This window comes from Prionailurus bengalensis, chromosome C1 (genome assembly GCF_016509475.1).
Source record: "Prionailurus bengalensis isolate Pbe53 chromosome C1, Fcat_Pben_1.1_paternal_pri, whole genome shotgun sequence".
In the NCBI taxonomy this organism is placed as follows: domain Eukaryota; kingdom Metazoa; phylum Chordata; class Mammalia; order Carnivora; family Felidae; genus Prionailurus; species Prionailurus bengalensis.
In genome coordinates, this window is record NC_057345.1 from 22,797,360 (window position 1) to 22,813,968 (window position 16,609).

A 16,609-nucleotide genomic window follows, 5' to 3' on the forward strand; every position below is an offset into this window, starting at 1 on the left:
TGGTTATCAGGTGTAGATTTAGGGGTTCTATGCCATAGCCAATTTTGGAAAAATAGTAGTTGACTCAATGATAATGATAGAAAGGTGTACATAAAAACCGTTGGAAAATTGTATGTCAGACTTTTGCTTCTGGTCCATGATGAACTAACAAGAATGGGATCCACTCTCCCACCTTAATCAATCAGAAAAATGGACAAAACGGCAAATAATTTTTGGAGATTAGATACTTGGCCGTGCAGAAGTGTTATCACAGGGAGAAGGAAACAGGTGAATGGAGCCCATGATTGCCTGGCTCCCCGGAGGTGGTTTCCAGACTGTAAAGAATGTAGTGAGAACTAAGGGCACCTGGGTAGCTCCATCGGTTAAGCCTCCGACTTCAGCTCAGGTCATGATCTCACGGTTCATGGGTTCGAGCCCTGTGTCAGGCTCTGTGCTGACAGCTGGGAGACTAGAGCTAGCTTCGGATTCTGTGTCTCCCTCTCTCTCTCTGTCCCTCCCCGACTTGTGCTCTGTCTCTGTCTCTCAAAAATAAATAAATATTAAAAAAAAATGTGGTGAGAACTCAAACAGATCTTGACAACATTGATGATTTGAGAAGAAAAAGGTCATAAAGAGAAAGAGAAAAGCCCAAGATGGAGAGAATTTGGAAAACAGAACATTGGAGAGGAGGTCACTGAAAGGAGGGAGAACTCCAAAGAAATTCAGAGGGATCCCCTCAAGAAATTGATTTGTGCCCGTTTGAAAAGAGAGTATTCAGAAACATGGAAAGAACCACCAATATAGGGAATGCAAATAAATTCTTGAAACTTACACAGGACTGGGAAGTTTTGCTCTTGTCTACTTGAGTGAAAAGACCTCAATATAAATAAAACATCAGGTAGAATCCTCAGAAGGCTATTACTGGATTAGAAGTCAGTGTTAATTAACCCTAAAACAAACTCTTCCCTGTATCTGCCATAACAAACTTAAAAGCAAGCTTCAAAAGTATCCAACTAATAAAAAATAATTTTACTGCTTCCCAGAAGAAAATTCAATACTACTGAAAGAGCTATTACAAAATGTAATAGCCCACTACATAGAATCACAATGTCCAGCATAAAGAAATAATTACCAGATGTGCAAGGAAGTAGGAAAATGTTCCTAAGAAGAAGGAAGAGGAGGAAGGAGAGGAGGAGGAGGAGGAGGAGGAGGAGGAGGAGGAGGAGGAAGAGGAGAGGAAAAAGAAGAAAGGGAGAAGGAAAAACAAGAATAAAGAATGGAACAACAGATACACAATAGAAAGAAATAAAAAATAACAAATATGTTGGAACTAGTAAATAAAGTTGTCAAAATAGCTATTATAAACATACTATATATGTTTTAAAAAACAAAAGATAATAAAAGCAGGCTGAGTTATAAAAATCCAAAAAAAATATTTATAGCTGAAAAATATAATTTATTAAATGAAAAAAATATAGGGGATGGGATTAACAGTGGATTAGATCCTGTAACTGGAATTGTCAATGGAATTGAAAATAAAGCAAAAGTAACTATCCGAGATAAAGCAGAGAGAAAAAAAACCAAAGAACAAAAGGATAAATAGAACATCAATAAACTGTGAAGCAATATTGAATGGCCTAACATAACTATAACTGAAGTTCCAGGAAAGGATGTGTGGAGGGATGAGAGAGAATATTTTGAGAACAATTGCTAATGAAGCACAGGAAGATGGCATAGTAGGAAGCACCAGGAATCTGTTTCTTTACCTAAACAACAATAGCACTGGCAGAATCTGGCTGATGTAAATGTTTTAGAACTCTGAATATTGAATGCTTGAAACTTCTAGGGAAAGGCTTGGATGATAAACCGAGGTTAATTTCAGTCAACATCAGCTCTTAGCATGGGGGCAGCTACCCATCCATCACCCTCATCCACATGGCAGGCAGCTGTGCACATGAATACAACTTGAAGCAGCTTGAACCCCACAACTTGGGGGATCCAGGATGGGCAAAAGATGCTGTCCTCTAAATATCAGGAGTCTGTGCTCTGATTGCTGCTTCTGATCACAGAGGTGCAAGCAAAGAGTTGGGCAGCCATTGTTGTGGCACCTCCCCCAACTGTTGCAAGACCCTCCCATCCAGCTGAAGTGATGGCCAGGAACTTTCAACTGGCTGGCATCTTTCACACACACCCTCCCCTCCACTTTTCTTATTTTTCCCTTTTGAAAGCCAGACATTAAAGGCTAGGTCATCCAAAACTATTTGCTATATAGGGAAAATTTTAAAGCAGCCATGCATGCTCAGGGAAAGGCTCAGAAAAGACCTGAGAAGACCTTAAGTTTAACTTCAGTCTGATCCTCAGCACAGAGATGGCCTAGGATTATCAAGAAAAAAAATTAAACAAAAAAGTAACAAAATAGCAAACCCTAGGGAAGGGGGTAAATCTAGTTTCCAGAGTTATTGCATTATTACATTCAAATGTCCAGTTTTCAACAAATAATCACAAGGTTCACAGAGAAACAAGAAAGTATCATCCATTCAAAAAAAAAAAATAAATGAAAGAAACCATTCCAAAAGGAAAAGAAATAGATGGTAAATATGGTAAACAAAGACTTTAAAACAACTGTCTGAAAGATTCCCAAAGAACTAAAGGAATGTGTGGAGAAAGTCAAGAAAACGGTGTATGAACAAAACGGAAATATCAATAAAGAGATAGAAGCCCTAAAAACAGACCAAAAAGGAATTCTGGAGCTGAAATGTACAATAGATGAAGGAAAATATTCACTAGAGGGATCCAAAGGCAGATTTGAGCAGGCAGAAGAAAGAATTAGTAAACTCGAAGACAGGCTAATGGAAATTGTTGAGTCTGAGGAACAGAAAGAAAAAGCAAATGAAGAAAACTGAACTGATCCCACAGGACCTAGAAGAATGCAAGAAAGCATCAAGACCAACAGACACACTGTATGAATTCCAGAAGGGGAAGAGAGAGAGAGAGGGATAGAGAGAATATTTAAAGAAATAATAGCTAAAAATTTCCCAAAGTTGATGAAAGACATGGGTATTAACATCCAAGAAGCTCAGTGAATCTTCTAAGATGAACTTAAGAGACCTCCACCAAGACACATCATCAAACTTTTGAAAGACAAAGAAAGAATCTTGAAAGCAGCAAGAGAGAAACAACTTGTCACAACAAGTTGCTGAATATCAGTAAGATTTTCAGCAGACTTCTTATCAGGAGCTTTGGAGGCCAAAAGAGAGTGGGCCGATATACACAAACTGCTAAAAGAAAAAAAAAACACCCATAAAACAAGAATACCATATCTAGCAAAACTGTCCTTCAAAAGTGAAGGAAAAATTAAGACCTTCTCCAGAAAGCAAAAGCTGAGGGAATTTATTACTAGACCTTCCCTGTAAGTCATGCTCAAGGGAGTCCTGCAGGGTGAAATGAAAGAACACTAAACAGTATCTTGAAGCCATTTGAAGAAATAAAGATCTCAGAAAGATAAATACATAGGTAATTATAAAAGTAATGTTAATAAAAATTTGTAACTCCACTTTCTGTTTTCTACATGATTTAAGGGACTAATAGTTTTTAAAAAGATTAATCTAAAAGTTTGTATTATTGCAACGTTGTTTGCAACTTGATATTTTGCTTTCTACATAATTTAAGATATCAATGCATTTAAAGGAATTATTGATTTTTGTTTTGGGGTGCAAATTTATATAAATGCAATTTTGTGATACTGAAAACAGGTGGGGACTGAGCTATAAAAGAGCAGAGTTTTGGGTAAATTATTGAAATTAAGCTGGTATAAATTAAAATTAGAGTGTTCTAATTATAGTAATCCCCATGGTAACCACAAGGAAAAACAGCTCTAGAATGTACACAAAGAAAATGAGAAAAGAATTCAAACGTTTCACTACAAGAAAAAAAATCAACTAAACCCAAAAGAATACAGTAATGCAGGAACAAAAGAGCTCTAAAGTATATAGAAAACAAATAACAAAATGAAAGGAGTAAGTCTGTCTTTCCCATTAATTACTTTAAAGGTAAATGGATTAAATTCTCCAATCAAAAAACAGGTATCAGCAGAATGGATAAAAGCACGATCCTACGAAATGCTGTCTACAAGCAATTCATTTTAGATCCAAAGACACAAATAAGTTAAAAAGTAAGAGGATGGAAAAAGATATTCCAAACAAATAGTAATGAAAAGACAGCAGGATGGCTATACTTGTATCAGTCAAAATAGTTTCTAAGTCAACAAAGATTACAAGAGACAAAGAAAGACACTTATATATGAAAGGTTTAATATAGCAGATATATGATTTTTAAATATTCCACCTATTCTGTGGTTTATCTTCTTACTCTGTTGTCATTGTCTTTTGATGCACAAGTTTTAAAATTTTTCATAAGGTCCAGTCTATTTTTTCTTTTGTTCCCTATGTCTTTGGTGTTATAGCCAAGACATCATTGTCAAATCCAATACTGATTCTTTTGCCCTGTTTTTTCCCCTAAGGTTTTACAATTTTAGGTCTTACATTTAGGTCTTTGATCCATTTTGAGTTATTTTTTTATACATGGTGTGAGGTAAGGGTCCAACTTCATTATTTTGCAGGTAGATGTCCAGTTTCCCCAGCACCATTTGTCAAAAATACTTTCTTTTCACTGTTGAATAGTTTTGACACTCTTGTCAAAAATCACTTGACCATACATGTGGGGATTTGTTTAATGCTCTTTATCTATTATTTTGCTCTACATTTCTGTCTTTATGCCTGTACCAATCTGTTGTGGTTACTGTGGCCTGGAAGTGAGTTTTGAAATCAAGAAGTGTGAGTCTTCCAGCTTTGTTCTTCTTTTTCAAAATTGTTTTGGCTATTCAGGGCCCTTGAGATCCCATATGCATTCTAAGATGGGTTTTTCTTTTCTTTTCTTTTCTTTTCTTTTCTTTTCTTTTCTTTTCTTTTCTTTTCAAGTTTATTTATTTATTTTGAGAGGCGAGTGCAGAGAGGGGAGAGAGAGAATCCAAAGCAGACTTTGCACTGTCAGCATGGAGCCCAATATGGGGCTCGAACTCACAAACCATGAGATCATGACCTGAGCTGAAGTCAAGAGTTGGATGCTTAACTGACTGAGCCACCCAGACACCCCTAGGATGGACTTTTCTATTTCTGCAAAAAATGTCATATAGATTTTGATAAGGATTGCATTGAATGTGTAGACAGCCTTGGGCAGTATTGACATCGTAACAATATAAGGAAATGGAGAATCTGAATAGACCTATAACTAGTAAGGAGATTGAATCAGTAGTCAAAAATCTCTTTGCATATTTAAAGTTAAAAAAAAGAAATTTTTAAATATGAACATAGAATTCTATACCCAGTGGGAATATTTGAAAGATGGAAGCAATGAAGGGTTTCAGGATAGATGAGAGAATTCAACAATGGCAGACCTGTCTTTCAGAAAATGTTGAAGAAAGTCCTCTGAGTACGGGAAAATGATAGCAAATACAAATTAGGATATACACAAAGGAAGGACAAGAGCTTACATGGTAAACATGATATTTTTTATCATATTTTCCTCTTTAAGATAACTGTTTAAAGTATAAACCCTAACAAGGTGTTTTAGGGTTTGTAATATACGTAGAAGGCAACACATACACAAAAGAGCACAAAGCATGATGGGGGAAATGGAATTTTACTGTTATAAGGTTCTTATACTAGTAATTATAGTATTGTAGATACTGTAAATACTTGAACAACCAGTAAAAATATCAATAAATAAAAAATATATATCAAATAAACCAACAAGTGCAGATAAACCTATTAAAAATTTAATCAATTCAAGAAAGATCAGAAGTAGGATAAGAGTGCAATGAACAGAGATGCCTGGGTGGCTCAGTCGTTTAAGTGTCTGACTTTGACTTGGGTCATGGTTTTGCAGTTTGTGAGTTCAAGCCCCGCATCAGGCTCTGCCCTGACACTATGGAGCCTGCTTAGGATTCTCTCTCTCTCCACCTCTCTCTGCCTCTTTCTTACTTGCATGGTCTCTCTCTCAAAATGAATAAATAAACTTAAAAAAAAGTTTAAAAAAAAGAATGAAATGAACAGACAGAACAAACAGAGACAAGGAGCAATATGTTAAATTTAAATCTAACCATATCCATTATTATCTTAAAAAGAACAACCTAAAGATTCAAATTAAAAGTCTAAGATTGTAAAAGAAAATTATAAGTGCATTAGAAACAATATATACACATAATGTAATATGAAGAGATGAATTTAGCAAAATTACAACCACAAGAAATTTTAAAAAGCCTAAATAAATGGAGAAATATACAATGTTCATGGAACTGAAAATGCAATATTTTAAAAAAAAATTTTTTTCTCAACGTTTATTTATTTTTGGGACAGAGAGAGACAGAGCATGAACGGGGGAGGGGCAGAGAGAGAGGGAGACACAGAATCGGAAACAGGCTCCAGGCTCCGAGCCATCAGCCCAGAGCCCGACGCGGGGCTCGAACCCACAGACCGCGAGATCGTGACCTGGCTGAAGTCGGACGCTTAACCGACTGTGCCACCCAGGCGCCCCACGTTTATTTATTTTTGAGACAGAGAGAGACAGAACATGAACGGGGGAGGGGCAGAGAGAGAGGGAGACACAGAATCGGAAACAGGCTCCAGGCTCTGAGCCATCAGCCCAGAGCCCGACGCGGGGCTCGAACCCACAGACCGCGAGATCGTGACCTGGCTGAAGTCGGACGCTTAACCAACTGCGCCACCCAGGCGCCCCTGAAAATGCAATATTATGAAGATGTAAGTTACCCCCAAATTGACCTACAGATACAATGTGACCCCAGTCAAAATCCCAGCTGACATTTGGTTGGAATGGACAAACTGATTGTAAAATTCCTATGAATCCAGAGTAAATAAAGTGCACTAACAAGTCAACAATAAAAAGGATAGGAGATTTGAGTACACAATTCACCAAAGGAAATATATGATGACAAATAAGCATTTGAAAAGATACGCGACATCATTCTTACTAAGGCAACGGAAATGAAAACCACAACGGGATAGTACCACACACACACTAGAATGGCTAAAATATTAAAGCTTGACAATATCAAGTGTTGGCAAGACTGTCGAACCTCTGAGATCCTCATACAGTGCTGGTGGGAATACAAAATAGTATATGCACTTTGGAAATCAGCTTGGTCATTCCTCAAAAAATTAAATATGCATACATTGATCATATTTTCCATACCACATGTCTGCCCATTCTATCACTAGGTTCTCACCAAAAGAAAAGAAAGTACACATCAACATAAAGACTTGTATGAAGATTATTTATAGCTGCTTTAGTCATGACAGTTCCAAACTGGAAAAACTGTCCACCAATCAGTGAATAGATAAATAAAATGTGGCATCTCCATATAATGTAAGACTACTCCGGAATAAAAAGATATAAACAACTGATTTTTGCAACATTGGAAGCGAATGTTAAAGTCATTGTGCCGAATGAAAAAGAACACAAACAGACACAAAAGACCGAGTATTGTACGATTTTCTTTGCCTGAAACTTTAGAAAAGGCGAAACCATAGTGACAGAGAGCAGATCCGTCAACAAAGGTTCTGGGTTATGGAAAGAGAATGTAAAGACGTATGACAGGAATTTGGGGGTTCGTGGAACTGTTCACATCATGATTGCGAAGGTAAGTTAAAAACTGCATACGTGTGTCAAAAGTCACCAAACTATGGCTTCGAAATGCTAGATTGTGTTGCATCTAAGTGATCTCAATATAAAAAAAAGCCGATTTTAAAACATATACTTAAAGTGCCTTCCAACTTGAGCCCAGACATTTGGGCACATAAAAGATAGGTGGGGAAACTTGTGTCTCCCCCAGATTTGATGCCCACAGAGAGACGTCTCCCCTTAAGGAGCTGAGCAGAAGGAATATCACCTTTCTTCTTTCTGCTACCAACTTCCTGGGGGGGGGGGGTGGACATTGGAGTAAGTCAGTTTCCCCCCTGTGTCTCCAAGGCCCCACTTAAAAAGTTGAGGTTGGACCCTCACAGAGTCAGATGTAATCACCCCCACTGAGACTTGATGACCCAGTCCTGCCTGGGAAACCTGTGCGCACCCTCCCCTGCCAGCGACAGACCTTCCTCCTTCCTCTTTCCTGGAAATCTCTGCTGCCTGGGCTCTGGGTGCGAGACAAGTTCCTGCTTCGCTTATTCTGACCGCTCTGCTCAAGAATGGCCTGATGCTGTGTAAGACTGGGGCTTGCATTTCCGGGGACCGGGGGCCCTCTGGGAATCCTGCGCACCTGTCACCTCCTTACCCACTTACCCCAGGCAAAGCGCCCTGAGGACAGGAGCACTGAGCCCTGTTTGGCTAAGTGCCCCTCATGCAAATGCGTGCTAACTCACTGCAAGATGCCAACTTGGGCCCTCGCCCCAGGGAACTCGCACATAACTGAAAATATCTTTAACACCCTATTGATGACTTTCCCCCTCTTGCTCTGTGACAAAATGAAACAGTAAAAGATATCGATTTTTTCCTGGCAGGGAAAGGGGGAGGAAGTCTAGGTCTTAAAATGAAATTATGGTTATTGTCCTCCCGGCAGCATTTCTTCTGTGCCGCCATGACAGATGGCTCTTTAAGTGACAACAGATTTGTATTTCATTAGGACACTTTAGTCAAAAGATCAATGATGCTCTCGGAACCGCTCTGCTGGTCCACGGGGGCGGGCGAGCCTGGTGAGCAGCCTGCAAAGATCCAGCTACAATCAGACAGCTGCCCACAGAGGCTGGGTTTCCAATCACAGCGCATCGATCTCCAAAGCAATGCCCAAACCCAGGGAGTTTTATTGGCCTCCTTGTTCTGTCTTTGTGGAGAGGGGCCTTCTCTAATCAAGCAGCTCTTCCTCCGGGGAAATGGAGGTCTTTAAAGGCAGGATTAAGTTTTGGCAGAGTCGGGGGAGGGGGACTAGTCAGGGCCTCGTGTCCGAGTGTGCTCCCCTTATGTCGCAGCTTGGTCTCCAGGTCTGCACGGTTAGCATGATCCCTGGGTCCCTTTGTGGAGCGCCCGGCTCCCCATTTGCTACTGTGAACCTGAGAGCTGGGAGGGCTTAGGGGGGTTGCACCTGATAAGTGGACGGACTCCAAGAGGCCAGAGGGAGAGAAGGGCCAGCAGGTGCCCAGGCGGAGGTGAGAAGCCCCAGGGAACAAAGGAGCCATGAGACGACCTCACGGCCTGTGCTTGGACCCCCTCCCTCCAGGTGATAAGGGGCTCCACCACCCTCAGAGACTGCTTTCCCACCACAGAGCTGATTCTGTAATGATCTCATTTAAATTTTTGGTCTATGTGGATACATCTTTAAAAATTAAGTTTGGTGGGAGTGGTGCCTGGATGGCTCGATCGGTTAAGCATCCGACTTCAGCACAAGTCATGAGCTCACGGTTTGTGAGTTCAAGTCCCACATTGCGCTTCCTGCTGTCAGCGCAGAGCCCGCTTCGGATTCTCTGTCCCCCTCTCTCTGCCCCTGCCCTGCTCGCGTGCACGCACTCTCTTTCTCGCACACGCTCTCTCTCTCTCAAAAGAAATACTAAAAAAATTAAAACAGGAGGTGCCTGGGTAGCTCACTCGGCTAAGCGTCCGACTTGGGCTCAGGTTATGATCTCGCGGTTCGTGGGTTCGAGCCCCACATCGGGCGCTGTGCTGACAGCTCAGAGCCTGGAGCCTGCTTCGGATTCTGTGTCTCCCTCTCTCTCTGGCCCTCCCCTGCGCATGCTCTGTCTCTCTCTCTCTCAAAAACAAATAAAAAAAAACGTTTAAAAATTAAGATAAAATAAAAATTAACTTTGAGTTGAAATAGATATAACAGTATCCTTTCAAAACAATATCATATCCATATATCATATCATATCATATATCATATCATATCATATCATATCATATCATATCATACCAAATAGCCCTGTGTATTATATACAGGCACATATGTGTGGTGAAGGAATACAAGCAGGTGTTAGACTTCCTAAAAGTAGTTCACAGCAGCCTTGAGAGGCGAGCTTCTGACTTAGACGGGAGACTAAGGCCCCCAGCCGTCAGGCAAAGTGCAGCGTCTGTGGGAAAGTGGCCGAGTGGGGGGCCAAGCCGAAGGTCTTCCTTGATGCCAAAGGCCACATGTGTCTGGGCCTGTGCCTCCGTGATCACCTGCTCCTCCCCTGTCCTCTCCTCCGTCTCATCCACCTGGCTGGGCTTGTCTCTCCACGATTTTCCATCTGACCTTCCCACGTGCACCCGGCCCCTGCCGGCCCCTCCGTCCACTGAGGACACAGTGCTTCCCAAAATATGCCCTGTTCGTGGGCTGCCAGTGGTCTGTGGCATCCCACCCAGGCCTCCCGGCCTTTCTGACAGGTTTCCTAATAGTTTTAAGGGACGCCGTGGCTGAGGGAGAGGAAAGCCAATCCATTTCAGAGACAGAGAGACCTGGGTTCAAATCCCGCCCTAGCATTTTCTCAGCTTGCTGAGCTCGTGCCTGAGCGAATGATGAAACCTGCAGAGAAGAAGCCATCCTCTGGGGTGTTAGACCCCCAGGCACGGGGTCAGGGCCAGGCACAGGCTCCCGAGAGGAGCTCTAGCAGCGGATGGGGGTGGGGAGGACGGACAATGAAGGACGGTGAGGAGGAGGAGGATTTGGGAACCAAAGGGCCCGAGTTGGAATGCTAGCAAATTCATTGACAGCTGGGTGACTGGGGGTCAGACGGCTTACTTCTCTGTTTCATCATCTGGAAACTGGAGGTGGCCGTTCACCGTAGTGAACACGGGCGTTTAGAACGGTAACAGAACTCAGTAGGTATTAGCTGCTGTGTGCCAGTCGGTTAGTCTTAGGCTCACGCTGAGCCTCTGACACTTCCTGGCTGTGCAATCTTGGGTTAGTTACTCAACCCCCCTGAGCCCCACCTCCCAGGGCTGCTGGGAGAGCAGGGAAGTCCCATGCTCAGTCCAGGTGTGCTTGGACCGAGGGGCTTGGTCCGGGTGTGCACCTGCGAAGAGACCCCGGGGTGCTCCGAGAGGATAACCCGCCAGCCGCCCGGGGCCCGAAGGGGCTGGCGGGAGACGAGGCATTTATTTGCAAGAGGGATGGTTGGTTATTCCAGAAAGGACGTGGAGGAAGGATACATCAATCACAGCCCTCCCTCCCAACTTTGTAAACATCATTGATTTGAGGCGGGAGTCACTCCAGCCTACAGATGCACTGACTGATGGAGCCTGTCGGTGTGATCCGGGCTGCAGGTGCAACGGCCTCTGAACCTGCCCTCCTGGAAGGTTCGAGATGAGGAGTGCGGTTGGTGAGTGAGAGGCACAAGGGTGAAGCTATTGCACGAAGACTTTGGGGGAGACACCAGGAGGGATACCCTTCCTGCTGCAATTTATCAGTTGCTGTAACATGTAAGGATTCTAGAAACCTCGAAGCACTTCTTGTCCTCGCCCTCGTTCCTGATAAGGGTGCGTCTTGTCCTTGTTCGTCCTCGTGCTAAGAAGAGGTAGCATCTGCTGAGTGCTCCCGATGGGCCAAGCCTGGTCTAAGCACTGTCACCTGTTGGCTCCTGTAATTCTCATAGCAGCTTATGACACAAGTGCTTTATTATCATTCCATGTCACAGGTGAGGACACTGAGGTGCAGAGGAGGAAGCCAAGCACGTGGGTCAAGGTCACAAGCCAAGCACGTGGGCCAAAATTCAAACCCAGGCGTGGTTCCTTTGGAAACCGTGCAGGGTGAGATCACTGTGGCCCCCGGCTTAGCCAAGTCTTGGAATGTTTTTCTTCTCTCTCACTGCCCCTGAGCCTGCTCCCAGTGGAGGCCGGGTCCATGGAGAATCCATTTGTTGTATCTGGTGCCTAGTTGGTCCCTGCGGGGCTGGGAACAGGGGAACGTCACACTGGAAGATGTCACACGGGGGGGGGGGGGCGGCCCCCCATCAGCCAGTTCTCTGAAGCACAAACCTCCTGGTTCTGCAGGATCATTTGCTTCAAAAATAATAGTTGTTTATAATATCTGTCATCCCTGCCCCATAGGCCACCTGCTCTGTCAGACCTTAGCTCACGGATCTGCCCTGAGGCTGAATTTGGGCTCACCTGGCAACTCGGGGTCTCCCTGTGGGCAGGAGGGAGGACTGATGTACAACGCTCAGCACTGAGTGCTCTGTGTAGCAGTCAGAGGTCCGGGTCTTGGAGTACACCCCTCGCTCCTCTCTAAGCCTCATGGGATAGGCTCCGTCATGGGCCCCCAAAGATGCCCATGTCCTAATCCCCAGAACCTGTGAATCTGTTACCTCACGTGGCAAAAGAGACTTTGTAGGTGTGATTAAGTTAAGGATCTTGAGATGGGGAGATTATTCTGGATTATCCAGGTGGACCCAGTGTAGTCGCCGGGGGTCTTATAGGAGGGAGGCAGGAGGGCTGCAGTCAGAGAGAACAATGGGATCAGGGGGAGAGAAGGACACCTGGTGATGTAAGCCGGGGTCAAGGTCAGGGAGAAATGTGAAGAGGCTCTGATGGTGACCTTGAAGCCGGACAAGGGGCCGTGAGCCAGGGAATGTGGGCGGCCTCGAGAAGCTGGATAAGGCAAAAGACAGATTCTCCCCTAGAGCCTCCAGAAAGATCCAGCCCCTGTCGACACCTTGGCTTTAGTCCAGAAACACTAACTCTGGACTTCGGCCTTCTGGAATTGTCAGGTAGCCCATTTGTGCTGTTTGAAGCCACTCAGTTTATGGTAATTTGTTACAGCAGGGCCCTAGGGAGCCAAGGTACCTCATTTTCGTCATCTGTTAAATGGAGATGGTGGTATGTTCCTCAGTGGTGACAAATGGCAGAGTGGACAGCCACTTGCCATGAGAACAGCACTGGCGTCTGACTTCTGGGAGCCGTCTGGGCTCTACCTCTGATGAGGTACGTGACCTGGGAGGGATGTGTCACCTTCTGCACTGCCACCGTGAACCACCTGTCCATCCCAGAGGGGACCGAGCTCTCCCTCACCTGTGCCCCATGCCGCTGGTGCAGCAGCCCGGCCCCTCCCCCTGGGTCACGGTCTCATCCATCTGGCCCCAGGTCGGACACCGTCTCTGCCGGGAAGCCCTCTGAGGCCCTCAAGACAGTTGCCCCTCTTCCGTGTTCCAGAAACAGACAGTCAGGGCATTTCCTCTCGCAGCTCTTACCGCCCGTAGAGTACATCCGGAAATAATCATCTAGTCCCTGCTCGGGGCCAGGTCCCGCTATGGTGTGAACGAAGCGCAGCCCTCACCTTGTAGAACACCCGTCCCTGTCCGTTGTGGTCACCTCCTCTCAAGAGAGGTCTGCCGTCTCTCTAGACTCTGTGTTTAGTGGCTGGGGGTACGAAGCTGGAGGTCCGCCTTGCTGGGATATAGCCCTGCGCCCAGCCCAGAGCTGGAACGGGATTGTCGAATGACGGGAGTTCGATCTGGACGATCTTCTGAGATGCTCGCTCTGCTAGAACCACACAGAAGGAGGCCACGCGAGGGCAGGCAGAGATGGCAGGGACGTGTCCGCAAGCAAAGGACTGACGAGGGTCACTGTCCCCGGAAGCTGGGAGAGGACCACGGAGCAGACTCTGCCTTCGAAGTCTCTGGAGGGAACCCACCTTGCCAACACCTTGCTTTCAGACGTTTAGTCTCCAGACCTACCGCCGGCAGGTATCCGTTGTCTTACACACCAGGTCTGTGTGTTCATTTGTTACCCAGCCCTGGGAAGTGAAGCCCAAATCCGCCCCTCACCCTGCTCCCACCCACTCCGACAGCTCCTCGTCTGCGCCTTCGAACAGCCGCCAAGTTTGTCCGATCGTGAACACAATTTATTTTCCTCCCAAGGATAATAGCCGCAGAAGACACCCAAGTGTTTGCAAACGTGTTAGAACCACATTATCAGCACGTCAAGTGCAGAAGCATAAACGGAGGCACTAGGCTCCGGCCCACCAGGCAGCGACGGGCCCGTTCGGCGTGGGTCGGGGATGGGAAAATGTAATTTGCGGATTGAACAAGGACGGAGAATTACAGTTCGTGGAGACTCTCCCGTGTGTCTGATGCAGGGATGGACCACTTGTAAATTCACTTAATCTACCCACAAGCTATGTGGAGCAGAGGTTCTCCTCCCAAAGCCCAGCTCTGTGCCTTTTCCGCAAATAACCTGCTGCAGCATGAATCCTCCTTTTACGGGCAAGGAATTCAAGGTTCAGAGCGGGTAGGTGGCTCCGCCGAGGCCTGTCGTCGAGGATCCTCCGATTTCCCGGGCAGACCGGGAGGGCCCGATCCGGGCCCTGCAACCTAACTGCAGAGCGGCGCTGGGCGAGTCCGCTCACGGCTGTGTCTCTGTCTCCCCAACCGTGCACGGGGACAATAGCATCTGTCTGCAGGGTTGTCTTAGGATTAAGGGCAGTGATGTGCATGAAGCCCCCCATGCAAACGGCACAAAGAAGGGGCTCGGTGGGTGGTGGGGAGATGGTTAGTGCCGGGTGGAGCCATAGTTTGAACTCGGATCTACCCAGGGCGGGCCTGGAACTGTCTAGCACTAATTAGCCCCACGCATCCAGCCACGGCCGCTGGAGCTCAGGCCGCAGGGCTGGCTCTCGATGGTTTGCTCTTCCTTCTTAGTTGCCTTGACACGGAGTGAGTTTCCAACTCTGACACACAGTCCTGCCCCAGGCTGACTCTTCCAGTCACTTCTGCACTCCTCCACTTGGGCTCATGGTCCAGCAGGTGCAAGCAAAGCGTCGGGGGCAGATAGGGACATCGTAAGGAGAGGCGCCTTTGACAAGGACGGATAGAAGAACCACAACACGGGCGCTGGTATTTCGGAGCCCAAACAAAAGCTATGCTTTCTTTAAGAAGATAACTATTCCCTTTTTGAGAAGGAGCTCCTTGCTGGCTGGTGGGCCTTAGTAGGGACTAATGTCCAAACGTGGCACATGAGGTGACCTTGGGACCCAAGCTTCTCATCACGAACCAGATGCTGCTGGGCCCACGTGGCCACAATGTTGAGCGCGTGTAGCAGCAAAGCGACATGAACAGGAAATGGAATATCGTGGACGGGGCCCAAGCGGGTGAGAAGGTACGGGTAATGTGAGCAGGTGGCTCAGGCTCCTCTGATGTTGTCGCCTGCTCCTTAGGCTGCCTGTGGCCTCGTGTGGAAACACAGACACCCCGCAGAGCTTTATGACCTGGTGACTGAAGAATGAGCCCAAGCCCGGCTCACGGATGAACCTGGCCCACTACCATCAAATGGTGGATGGCCATGGCATCAGAGCCTCGCTCAGGAGGGCTTCTGGAGAAAGACAGTGAAGAAAAGTCTTCCAGCTCAGGTCAACTCTGAGCGCCACACTTGGGGTCCACATTATCCGGGTGCACTTGCTCATGGACTGGTGAGATGGTCAGTGGCTTAGAAGGAACGGGATGGGCTATTCGGGATAAGTAAGTCCGGGGACAAGCTACATGGAGGGGCTTCTCTGTATCATCAAAGACCCTGGAAGGTACCATGTCCCGTTTCACTTAAAGGGCACCCACCCCAGAGAAAATGCTCAATGGTCATCCGGACAAAACGACACGCCTGGGGGATGATGTGTCTCCATTCTGGTCATCCCAGTATTCACTCAACAGGCTGATAAACAGAGTGACCACAGTGGCAGGGAAGAAGGCTACGGATGGGTTTAGTTCAAAGGACTCCCCCTTTCCCAGGAGGACTGGGTAGCTCTACTCCTGAGTACCTGGTCTGCCAACAGCAGAGACCGACACGAAGCCCCCCAACATGGCACCATTCCCCGGGGCAAACGTCCAGATACCGGGTGTCGGATTAATTACACCAGACAGCTTGCCTAACGGAGGGGCCGGATTCCCCCTCACTGGAACAGACACATATTCGGGATATGAATTTGCCGATGCTTTTCCATATGCTTCTGGGAGCACCGCCATTCTTCAACTCACTGACTGTCTTCTTCACCATCCTGGTCCCACACAGCACTGCTTCCGGTAAAGCAACTCCTTTCACGGCAAGGCAAGTACAACGGTGGGCTCATGCCCATGGAATTAACCGGCATTTCTGTGCAACCTACCACCCAGAACCAGCTGACCTAAGAGGAAGGTCAAAGAGCTTAGTGAAGACTCAGTTATGGCGCCAGTTGAAAGAGAGCATCTCGAAAGGATGAGGTTCTTTTTTTGCTAATGTTTTTTATTTTTTAATTTTTTTAAGTTTATTTATTTTGAGAGAGGGAGGAGGGTCAGAGAGAGAGAGAGAGAGAGAGAGAGAGAGAGAGAATCCCAAGCAGGCTCCATGCTGTCAGTGTGGAACCCAACGCAGGGCTGGATCTCATGACTTGAGCCTAAATCAAGAGTCGGATGCTTCACAGGCTGAGCCATCCAGGTGCCCCTTGAGAGGATGGGGCTCTATATTAAAAAATGTAGTATATGCTTAGAGTCAGAGACCCCCATATGGTGTAGCCTCCCCCATAACCAGAAGACCCAGCAGGTCCTCTTGCTGTCACCCCCAATAGCTCTGCATTAGTTTGCTACAGTTGCCATATGAAATACCACAGACTGGGAGGCTTGCGGAGCAA